Source organism: Equus przewalskii, unplaced genomic scaffold (genome assembly GCF_037783145.1).
Source record: "Equus przewalskii isolate Varuska unplaced genomic scaffold, EquPr2 ChrUn-10, whole genome shotgun sequence".
Classification (NCBI taxonomy): Eukaryota; Metazoa; Chordata; class Mammalia; order Perissodactyla; family Equidae; genus Equus; species Equus przewalskii.
The window spans coordinates 1,455,863-1,468,202 of NW_027228747.1; positions in this window are offsets into that span (position 1 = coordinate 1,455,863).

A 12,340-nucleotide genomic window follows, 5' to 3' on the forward strand; every position below is an offset into this window, starting at 1 on the left:
ACTGGGCCGGCCCCTAACTTTGTGTTTAATTTGTTCTTCTTTTTCTGTTTCCTTGAAGAGTAAATTTAGGTTGAGATTCTTTCTTTTTCTTTTATTTTTTAAGAGCATTTTTAAGTTCACAACAAAATTGAGGGGAAGGTACAGAGATTTCCCACATACTCCCGCCCCTACACATGCATAGCCTCCTCTATTATACACATCTCCCACAAGAGTGGTACATTTGTTATAACTGATGAATCTACTTCGACACATCATGATCACCTGAAGACCATGGTTTACATTACAGTTTCCTCTTGGTGTTGTACATTCTGTGTACAAACGTGTAACAACATGTATCCGTTATTATAATATGATACAGAGTATTTTCACTGCCCTAAAAATTCTCTTTCTACTTTTTTAATGTAGATGTTTACTGCTACAAACTTCCCTCTTGGTACTGCTTTTGCAGCAACCCATAAGTTTTGGTATGCTGTCTTTTTGTTTTCCTTGTTTTGAAATATTTTCTAATTTCCCCTGTGATTTCTTCTTTGACCGATTGGTTGTTCAAGAGTTTGTTATTTGACTCCACATATTTGTGAGTTTTCCATTTTTTGTACTGCTGTTAGCTTCTACTTTCATTCCATTGTGATTGGAAAAGATACTTGATGTGATTCCAATCTTCTTAAATTTGTTAAGACATATATATACACACACACATTTTTTAAATGGACGATGAAGAGTATGAAACCATTATGATTAGATTTAGATTTCATCAAACACACATTTAAAACAGTCTCAATGGTTTTATTTAAAAATGTCACAATACCTAAAACATTTCAGAAATTATACCTTTTGCAATGATTTAAAGTTATGATGAAAAATCTTAGCTGTCAACTTAAAATACAGGAGAGGCAGTACATAGTTTTTTCAAAATGCCCTTAGGGAGCACAGAAGCAAACCCTGTGAAGACCGCTGCTTTAGAGAGCCAGGTCACTGGGATGCAGGGTGGGGGCCACCTGGGAAAGCCGTGGAGGAGGGATGAGCGGAACTGGAATGGAAGCAGGAGAGGGACAGATCTAGTGGGGAGGAAAAGGGGCAGAGAGCCTCTTGGACAATAGAGCAGGGATGACGGTCAGGTGCCAAGGTGAGGTGGTTCCTTGAAGCTCAAAGTATGGGGGATGCCATGAGAAATCTCAGAAGCAATTCAGAATAGACCTACCCTTCCCGCCTCCTCTCTCCCAATGATGGGCTCCTCAGTCATTTTCCACTCTCCACACTGGGCCTGTCCCCTTTTGCCCCACTCAGCATTCCCATCCTTCCTTCCAAAGAGAGAGGAAACTGGGGAGATAGGGAAATGTTATCTCCATATCAGAGGCCAGAGAGAGCCTCTCTTAGGAGACACGAGAGGGAGTCAGGGGTCAGGTGGGCCAACCCCAGCCCTGTTCCCCAGGACCCACTTCTGTTTTTTTGACAGAAGGTCTGTGCTCCCTTCACTGCCCCTGGTATGCGTCTGGAGCCCAGCACTTCTACCCCTCCAAGACTAGAACAGCTGGCGGGAAAGAGCAGATGTGTGACCTCAGTTAGAGGTCTGTTTCTTGGGGGTCTAAGCTTAAGCCTAGAGCCCTGAAGAGCACACTGAGCTTCAGCAGAGGTCAGAGAACCTTAACGACAGTCAGGGCTTGGGCTTCAGGGCCAGGAGCCACAGAGGCCCCAGAGGGGCAAAAGCAGCCACTGCAGGGTCAGGCAGCCCAGCCAGAGGCCTCCCTGGGGAGTGTTGGGGCGACAGAAGGGTTGGTCTTCCTCCTCCTCCTGTCAGTGCAGGAACCAGACAGTGTGAGCAGCGCCTGAGCAGAGCAGAGAAGAGGGGCCCAGACGCAGGCTCCTGAGAGGTCCTACAGCGGGCTGAGAAGGATCTCTCTGTCTGGGGTCTCACACTGGCCTGGCCTATTATCTAAGTCACTTGGGACTGAGATGGTGGGCGCCCAATGAATTGCGCCCATCTGTAGCCAGACTCTTCATTCTATGGAGTGAGAACCTGGCTTATCTTGTCACATGAAGGCAAGGAGCCTCAAACTACCTGTGTCAGCTTTTGTACTTCCTGTACATTTGGTTTTTCTCTCCATTTAGATTCCTAGTAAAGTTCCTTTTGAAAAATGAAAAATTCCTTTCTGCTTGTCCAATGTTACAAGTTTTAAAAAACACTTTCTCATCCAAGGCTCATTTGGTCCTCTGACAATCCTGTGAGATAGGAATCATGATCCATATTTTACAGATGAAGACATTGAGGCTCAGAGAGGTGATGTGACTTAGCGAAGGATGCACAGATGGTGACCAGCAGACCTGTGACTCGGACTCCTTCTTTTACTAACTCTGTGTAGATCGCCCAAAGGGCAGAGGCTCTTGTTTACATCTTGGTCCCAATAACTATGGACGGCCAACAGTGACTGCTTAAGGCCCCTGAATGGTGGCTGTGGTTGCTTCTGCTGCAGACCCCTTCATTCACTCATTCAGAATATAGTACCTTGTATGTGCCAGACAGCAGGTGCTGCAACAAAAAGAGCAGGAACAGATATGTTTCCTGATTTTATAGGGCTTTCAGTTTAGAGGGGAAGACAGCAAATAACCATGTGATTCCACAAACAAGTGGATAATTACAAATTGAGGTAACTTCTAAGGATCACATTTGTAGCAATTTTTAATAAAGTAATCTGACTTAGCCTGGGAGTGGAGAGTATCCTGGCAGAAGCAACACTTCAGCTGAGATTTGCAAGATGAGTAAAAGTTGTCCAGGCAAAGGGCGAAGGTGAGAGTGGAGTTGAGAGGAAGAGGGCTGCCCAGAAAGAGGGACCATCATATGCAAAGGCCCTGTGGCAGGGTGGGGAGCATGATGAGTTTAAGTTACTGGGGAAAGTGAGTGTGGCTGAAGCCCAAGAACAAAGTAGAGAGAGATACAAGCCAAGGCTGGAGAGGCAGGCAGGACCTTGGGGCACACGTTAAGGACTCGTAGCCACGGAATGTCTTTTTCAGTGATGTGAGTATGTGTGTGAGCACACTTGTGTGTGCAACATGATCAGACTTGCATTTTGAAAAATCTCACTTAGGCTGCAATATGGAAAAGATGAAGAGAGAGGAGCAGAGTAGAAGCAGGGAGACCAGTGAGGAGGTAATTTTCAGCAAATAACAGCTGATTTTTACTGAGTACTTATTCCGCACGAGGTGCTGTTCTGCGTCTTGCATGTGTTAACTCCCTAATTCTCACAATGCACTGAAGTGAATACTTCCGTTGCCTCCTTTTTGCAGAGGAAACCAAGGCACAGAGAAGTCGCATAACTTTCTGGAGATCCTAGAACTGATAAGTGGTGGAACCCAGGCAGCCTGATTTCAGAGCTGCTGCTCTTAACTACAGTTGTCCCCTGAACTAGGGTGGTCACAGTGGAGACTTGTTCATCCAGACAACGTGTCCTTATTTAGTGCTCACTCTATGCCAGCTACTCTTCCGTCTGCCCTCATGGAGCCTGTAGTCCGCTCAGGTGGAGATCCACGATCAGCAAACAAGGAAATAATATGTTGTGCAAAGAAAAATAAAGCAGAGAAGAGGAACAGTGAGTTCTGGGAGTTGGGTGGTAGGGAGATGTAAGAAGGGAATAGATTTGTGAGAGACTTTAAGGCATAAAAAAAGGCCGTGATGGACTGGACATGATGGACCAGGGAGAGGAAGGCGTCCAACTCCCATATTTCTGGTTTGTGTAACCAGATGGATGGTCATTGACACAGGGAACACTGGAAGAGGCCCAGATTTTTGGGGGGTAGGTATGTGGGTATTGCAAGTTGAGTTTTAGACATCCCTTTGAGATAGTCATGTGGTAATGTCAAAGAAGTAGTCGGATTTACACATCTAGAGTTCAGAGCAGAGGGCTGGATTGGCAATGTGGGAGTCAGAAACATACGGATGGAAACCTAAGCACTGGGCATGGATGAGCTGCCAAGGGATAGAGCATGGAGTGAGAAGAGAAGGAGATGCTAAAAAGCATCTCCAATTCTGACACAAATTCCAATTCTGATGTGTGCCCCCCTACCCCCCCGCATGAAGCAGTTCTCCTACACCAGCTGGATGTCCTTCAATTCAACTCAGTTCTGACACTATCTGGAGATAACATCAGATCCCACCCATAGGTTAAGGGCTCAGTCCTACAAGACTGTCCCCTTGTCCCCAACTTCAGACACCAGGTTGTTACCTGTGCTTCTGATGGACTGGCTATAAATCAGAAGTTCCCATGACCCCCTCTTTGGGTTCGATTAATTTGCTAGAGTGGCTCACAGAACTCAGAGAAACATTTTACTTACTAGATTATCAGGTATTCTAAAAGGATATACCTCATGACCAGCCAGATGGAAGAGATGCACAGGACAAGGTACATGGAAAGGGGTGCAGAGCTATGCCCTCTCCAGGCTCGCCACTCTCCCAAACCCCCAGGTATTCACCAATCTGGAAGCTCGCTGAACACCATCCTTTTCTGGTTTTTATGGAGGCTTCATTACAGAGGCATGATTGACCTTCAGCACCTCTCCTCTCCCTCGAGGTCAGGGGGGGTGGGACTGAAAGTTCTAACCCTCTAATCACACTTAGTTGGTTCCCCTGGCAACCAGCCTCTGTCCATAGGTGCTTTCCAAAAGTCACCTCATTAACATAACTTCAGGTATGGTTGAAAGAGGTTTGTTATGAATATCAAGACACTTGTATTGCTCTTATCATTTAGGAAATTCTAAGGATTTTAGGAGCTCCAATACCAAACATATATTTCTTATGACAAATCACAATATCACAGCATCTGAAGTTTAACATGTCCAAATGCAAACTCCTGATGGCCTCCCTCTGCCCTCCATCTGCTCCTTTCATGCTCTTCCCTTTCCTTCATTGTCAACTCCATTCTCCTGGCTTTTCAGGACGGAGACCTGAAGCCATCTTTGGTTCCTATCTATACTTCACATCCCACATCTGCTTGGCAAATCCTACCAGTTCCACCTTTAAAATGCATCCAAAAACCATTGCTTCTCTCCATTTCTGCTGCTACCACATCAGTATGAATCACGGCCATCTCTCACTTGGACTTTTGCAATAGTTTTCTAATTATTTCCCAGCTTCTCCCCTTGTCCGTTTATAGGGACTACATGCTACATACTCATCTTGTACACTCATACAGCAGCCAGAATGATTCTTTTAAGACGTAAATCAAATCATGTCCCTCCTCTGCTCAAAATCTCCCAGTGGCTCATTTCCCTCAGAATGAAAGCCAAAGTCCTTCCAATGGCTCTGGAGCCCCCGTTAGTGCTCTGACCTGCCCCTCCCCCTCCCCCCTCTTCACTCCTCCCCAGCCCTCCTGGCCTCTTTGAAGGGCACCTCCACATGTGATCTCCCCTGCAACCCTCTTCCCCACACATTCACATGGCCCCTCCCTCACCTACTGCAGGGCTTTGCTCAAATGTCGATCTCAGTGGAACCTTCCTTGACCACTGTAGGGGAGGAAGAACTATTCCTCTGCCCTCTAGGTCTTTCTATTAACATGAGACAGAACAGTAGGAGAAAATCAAACAAATTTAATAACATGTATACATCGGAGAAGCCCAGGGAAACTGAGTAACTTGACAAAATGGCTGAAGCCACCACCTTAAATACCATCTTCAGCTAAAGACAAAGGAGGATGTTGGGGGTAGTGGTTTGGGGCTTCAAAGGGGACCAAGGCAATTTACATGGAGATGGAAAAGCAAATGTTTGATAAACAAATGTTTGCTGGGCCATCTATAGACAACAGGACCAGAGAGAGAGAGAACTTTGATAAAAATGGGCTAAGCAAGGATTCTCCCAGTCTATCATACCCAGAGTTCTCTATGGTGATGACCTGCCCTGGGGGCAGGCCTTCTATCTTAAATTCTTTTAGACAGTTAGAGGAAAGGTCAATGTTTCTTTCAGAGTCTTTTGTCTTTAAAAATAATCAAGCTAAAGAGAAACTTTTTTGGGATGGCAAATTCTGATCCCCCACACCACTTTGTTTAAAATTGAAGCTCCCCTGAAGGCTCATGCCCCCCCACCTCTCAGTTCTGCTCTATTTTTCTATGTAGCACTTATAACCTCTAAAACACTCTGTGTTTTATTTATTGTTTTTCCTCATTACAATGCAAGCTCCATTGTCTGTCTTATTCACCATAGTGTCCCCAGTGCCTGGCACAAAGTCAGTGCTCCATATTTGTTGAAGTAATGAACGTGCACATGGATGTCTCACAGTGTCAGAAACTGACCAAGTCCAAAACCAAACTCTTGGTTTTCCCTCCAAATCCACATCCCCACCTCCCATATTAAGGGTGCTACTGTCTACTCAGTTGTGCAAGTCAAATTCAGAACTCTTCTTGGGTTCTTTCCTACCTGTCACTCCCCATATCCAGTTGATCAGCAAGTTCTATTGGTTCTACCTTAAAAACAAATGTCAAATCTGTCTACTTTTCCCCCCTCTCTAACGCCCCTCCCATTATTTAACCCACCACCGTCTCCCCCCACTGTAAAGGCCAGTCTTCTCTGTTTTCCACAAGTCCTGCTTCAATTTGTTCTTAGAAACAACTGCCAAGGTCATCTTTTCTGCTTCTTTTTTAGAATGCCCATGACCCACATCCATTTAGCTTCAGCAACAACAGCAACAACAACAAATGAAGCAATGCAGCAAAGTACAGAAAAGAAAAAAAATGTAATCACTAGCCTACTACCCAGAAATAAGCATTAGCCTTTGATGAAGACTATTTGAACCTCTCTCTATCAGTATATACAGCTAGAAAGACTGAGAAACTTAGAGAAGAAAAAATTACAAAAATAGGACCATGATACATGTTATTTATAACAACAGGTACTATTTAAGTTTTACTTATAGGTAACAAAAGGAGAAAATACTAAAGGAAAAATGAACAAATTACTACACTTCAGGTCAATTTTTTTTCATCATAGAAATATTAATTTGTAAAAGGTTCTAGAGATAAAAAACAATTTCTCACCCTATGTTTTCATTTTAGACAGTAGCTTTGGACTCTGACAGAAGGATGAGGAAAATAGTAGCTTTATACTTCCATTTCCCCTGCCCTGATCTGCCAATTTCTGATAGTTATATTAGTCAATTTAAAAATGTCACTGTATACGGTGTTTACATTCTGTTTTGTAATCATGATTTCCAATGCAAGTGTAGTCTTAGTTCTATGAATTCAGTTGCTCACAAACAGACCTTTTAGCCTGGCTTCTGCATTTCTGCATTCTGCTTCCTTTATTTGATTCATCATTTGGTTGATTGGATTTCAAAGGGCTCTTGGCTTATGTATTCCCTGAGTCCTTTCAGCCTGAGACTGTTGCTGCTTGGCAGGGCACAAAATTCTCGGGTCGTGCATTCTTTCTCTCTGAGCCTTGTAGACATGGTGCCACCATTTGTGAGTCCCATGGGAAAATCTCTAACTGGATTTTCCTACCTTGTACATGGCTTGCTTTCTCTTCATGGATGCTCTCTTTTCTGTTTGCCTTTTCTTTTCCTGCTATTTTAATTATGAAAGATTTCAAATGTACAGAAAAGTATAGAAAATTGCACAATAAGCTGTTTTGAATTTGAACATTTAAAAATATTTTCTTTAGATCACTTTAAAACAAAACAAATAAAGCTTACGGTCCAGTTAAAGACCTCCGTGTGTAATCCTATATTGCACTGGCCCTCTCCACAGCCATAGCTACCATCCTGAACTATGTTTACAATTCCGTTGAATTAAAAAAAATAATTTTGGTCACATATGTACATATTCCTAAGCAATATATTATTAGGTACTGCATGTTCTTGTACTTTACATAAACAATATCATTATGCATAGATTCGTCTGCAACTTCCTGTCTTGCTTGAAATAAGAGATTCATCCACATTGATGGAGTTCATTCATTTTCACTACTGTATCATATTTCACTGTTTGAGTATACTCTAATTTATTTATCCATTCTCCTGTTGATGGACATTAGGATTATTTTCAGGGTTTTTTTCGGTGCCATTTCTTTTAAAACTATTATATTATCTATTAATTTAAAATTTGTATATAGTAAGAAAACATAGTCATAATTATAATCTGTATAATAATGATTCTTTGGAATTTATCGAGACTTCTTTTGTATTCTAGAGCATATTCCATATTACATGCTCCACATGTGCTGGAAAAGAACGTGTATTTTCTCTTTGTTGGATGTATATACCAATAGCTTGAATTTATCAATAATATTACTCAGCTATTTTATATTTCTGCTTATTTTTGTCTCCTTGATCAATCTGTTTCTGAGAAGAATGTGTTAAAAATCTCTACCCATAATTAATTTATTTCTTCTAGAAGTTTTGGTAGTTATTGCTTTATATATTGGGCTTTATCATTGATGTTTTTATGTTCATGATGTTTGTATTTTCTTGTATTATGTTCCTCTTTGTCTCTTACATTTTTTCACCTTGAATTCTCTTTTGCCAAATATCAAAATTACTTTCCTGATATTTTTATGCTTTATGTTTGCCTGGTTTATTTTCTCCTATTTTTAAATTTTAAATATTTTAAAAAGTTTTTTCTTTTAAGCATTTCTCTTGTATGCAACATATTGCCGAAAAAGTTTTAAACCCAATCTGGGAAGCCTGGTCTTTTAAGAAGTGTATTTACTTTGTTCATCTTTATTACAAATACTATTGTGTTAGGACTTATTCTGCTATTTTATTTTAATTTTCCATATACTGTGCCTTTTCTGTTGTTTGTTTCTCTTTTTTTTTCCTTTCTTGCTTTCCATTGGCTAGATCCATTTTTTTTCTTTTATTTCAAAAGTTGTACATTCTATATTTTTAAAGTGTTGTGGTTGCTTTAATTTAACCCCGCATTACTCCTTTTAATAATTCCCAAGTGTATCGTTCATTACACATTTCCCTTAACAAGAAAAGTACTTTTTCATACCCTTGTAACCCTTCAGTCTTGCCTTTTCCTCTCTCTTGTATCCACCATCTTGACAGTTCCTAAACTTCAGGGTGATTCTTCCTTTGTGTAAGTCCCCAACCATAGGCCCGCTGTCTTGTTCTTCAAATGCTTTTCCTCAGGCTGATAATAGAATTCTGTGCCAAGCATTTTTTGCTTTCAGCTCATCTACTGACAGAGTCCAGCTGCAAACACAATCTGCAGCAGCTGGAGACTCTGCTCTCCAACCAATCATTCCATTCTCTCGCTTGCTCCCTCCCACTTTAGCCTAGTTAAATAATGTTTTTATTTTTATTTTTTGGAAGATTAGCCCTGAGCTAACATCTGCCAATCCTCCTCTTTTTTTTTTTTTTGCTGAGGAAGACTGGCCTTCAGCTAACATCCGTGCCCATCTTCCTCTACTTTATATGTGGGACGCCTACCACAGCATGGCTTGCCAAGCGGTGCCATGTCTGCACCCGGGATCCGAACCGGCAAACCCCGGGCCACCAAAGTGGAATGTGCGCACCTAACTGCTGCGCTACCAGGCCGGTCCCTAAATAATCAGTTTTATCATCTTATTTAACCAACTTTGCTCCTCATATCTTAGGTATCATCCTGATTTATTTGTCTTCGTATTTGAGTAGTTTCTTTAAGAGTGTTTTTAATGTAGTTCTTTGTGTAGTAAACTTTCTTTCTTTCTTTTTTTTTTTTGAGGAAGGTTAGCCCTGAGCTAGCTGCCAGTCCTCCTCTTTTTTGCTGAGGAAGCCTGACCCTGAGCTAACATCCATGCCCATCTTCCTCTGCTTTATATGTGGGACGCCTACCACAGCACGGCGTCCCAGGCGGTGCCGTGTCCGCACCCGGGATCCCAACCGGCGAAGCCCGGGCCACTGAGAAGTGGAATGTGCGAACTTAACCGCTGCACCACTGGGCCGGCCCCACGTGTCGGCCCCGCGTGTAGCAAACTTTCTGAGGCCTGTTATGTGTGAGAGTATTTTTATTATATCTTCACATTTGGATGACTGTTTGGCCATATACAAGATTTCTTTCTTTTTTTTAATTTTTTATTTTTTAAAATTTTTCCTTTTTCTCCCCAAAGTCCCCCGGTACATAGTTGTGTATTTTAGTTGTGGGTCCTTCTAGTTGTGGCATGTGGGATGACGCCTCAGTGTGGCTTGATGAGCGAGTGGTGCCATGTCTGTGCCCAGGATCTGAAGCCGGGAAACCCCGAGAGCTTAACCACTCTTCCACGGGCCCGCCCCCAGATTTCTTTCAATACTTAAAAACATTGCTACTTTGTCTTCTTGTGTCTAGTGTTTGTGCTGAGAAGTCTGACGTCGATTTGATTTTATTTCCTTTGTGTTGCTTTGGGAAGTGTTTAGAATTTTATCTGACTTTAGCGCTCTTAATTTTAATATGAATCTAGATGTGTTTTTCTCCCACTTAGTCACTCTACTTAGCACTCTGTGAGCCCTTTCAATCTGAGACCTTTTACCTTTCTCTAATTCTTAGAAATCTGTCACAATGATTTCTTTTTTTTTTAAAGATTTTATTTTTCCTTTTTTCTCCCCAAAGCCCCCCGGTACATAGTTGTATATATTTTAGTTGTGGGTCCTTCTAGTTGTGGCATGTGGGACGCTGCCTCAGCATGGCCTGACAAACCGTGCCGTGTCCCCGCCCAGGATTCGAAACAGCAAAACACTGGGCCACACCGAAGCAGAGCGTGTGAACTTAACCACTTGGCCACAGAGCTGGCCCCTGTTACTATTATTTCTTCAACTATTTTCTCATCTCTCTCTCTTTGAGGAATGCTATTATCCGGACATAACACTTCTATTCTCAATGTCATTTAGCTCCTTTTAAAATATTCTATCTCTTTAGTCTTTTCTTCTGCCCTCTGAGATATTTTCTCAATCTGATCTCCCAGCTCACCCATTTTTTTCTCCAGCTGCATCCATGCTTTATTTTTCCCAATTGGTCTTTTCTTTTCTTTTTTATTTTTTGAGGAAGATTAGCCCTTAGCTAACATCTGCCGCCAATCCTGCTCTTTTTGCTGAGGAAGATTGGCCCTGAGCTAACATCTGTATCCATATTCCTCTACTTTATATGTGGGATGCCTGCCACACATAGCATGGCTTGATGAGCGGTGCATAGTCCACACCCGGGATCCGAACTGGTGAACCCAGGGCCACTGAAGTGGAATGTATGAACTTAACTACTGTGCCACCAGGCTGGCCCCCAACTGTTATTTTCTTTATGCCAACTAATATATATTTTATATTCAATATGCTTTCTTTGTTCTTTTTGTATGACATTCTTATTTCTATCACTAATCTTCTCTTTTATTTTTTTCAAGATTTTATTTTTCCTTCTTCTCTCCAAAGCCCCCTGCTACATAGTTGTATATATTTTCACATGTAGGTCCTTCTAGTTGTGGCATGTGGGATGACACCTCATCATGGCTTGATGAGCAGTGCTAGGGCTGTGCCCAGGATCCAAACCAGCGAAACCCTGGGCTGCCGTAGCAGAGCATGTGAACTTAACCACTCGGCCACAGGGCTGGTCCCTCTTTTATCTTTTTGAGAATACTTATTTCTTTTAACTTCTTGGTCCATCAATTTTAATAATTTTGCTTCAAATGGTTCATGTTGCTCCTTTGGATATGTCATATAACAGCTACACATCTCACGTTCTGATTATTTTCGCTTGTGAGCGTGTTTCCCGGGCTGGGATGTGTGCTGTTCTCAGTCACTGTGCCTGGTGACGGGTATTGGGAGTAACCCTCAGTGCGGACAGACAAAAACATCAGAGAACTAGTGTTACCACCTCTTTGCTGCCACTCCCTGGCAACATCCTGGGCAGAGATTTACCTTTAAATTTTAACTTAAAATGCAGCTCTGGGAAGAGGCAGTCTCTTTAGGTTATAATCCTTCGGCTCTGGGGATTTGCAGGAGGAGGAGACCTGGCTGCCCCAGGTCAGCCCACACCTAGTTTCATCAGCTTCTGATCCCAACAGGCCTGTCATGTTGCCCTGTTTGCAGTCACCTGTCAGGGTTGTTCTTGTTTTTTCTATGGAGGCAATCATATCTTGTTATTTTTTCCCAATCCTCAGACTTTATGAAAAATGTTTTTCTTACCGAAATGGCCATAATCTTCAATTTGATGTTGAGTAAGTTGATAATAAAGGGAATCCTTTCCCTGTTCTCGACTTTAATAGGAATATACTTTAAAGCATTTACTGTTCATTCATTTACCGTTAAGAATGAAATTGCAGCAGGTTTTTGGTAGATGTTCTTTGTCGGTCAAGATATTTCTTTCTATTCTGAGATTACTAAGAGTTTTTGTTATGAATGGGTATTGAATTTATTCTGGC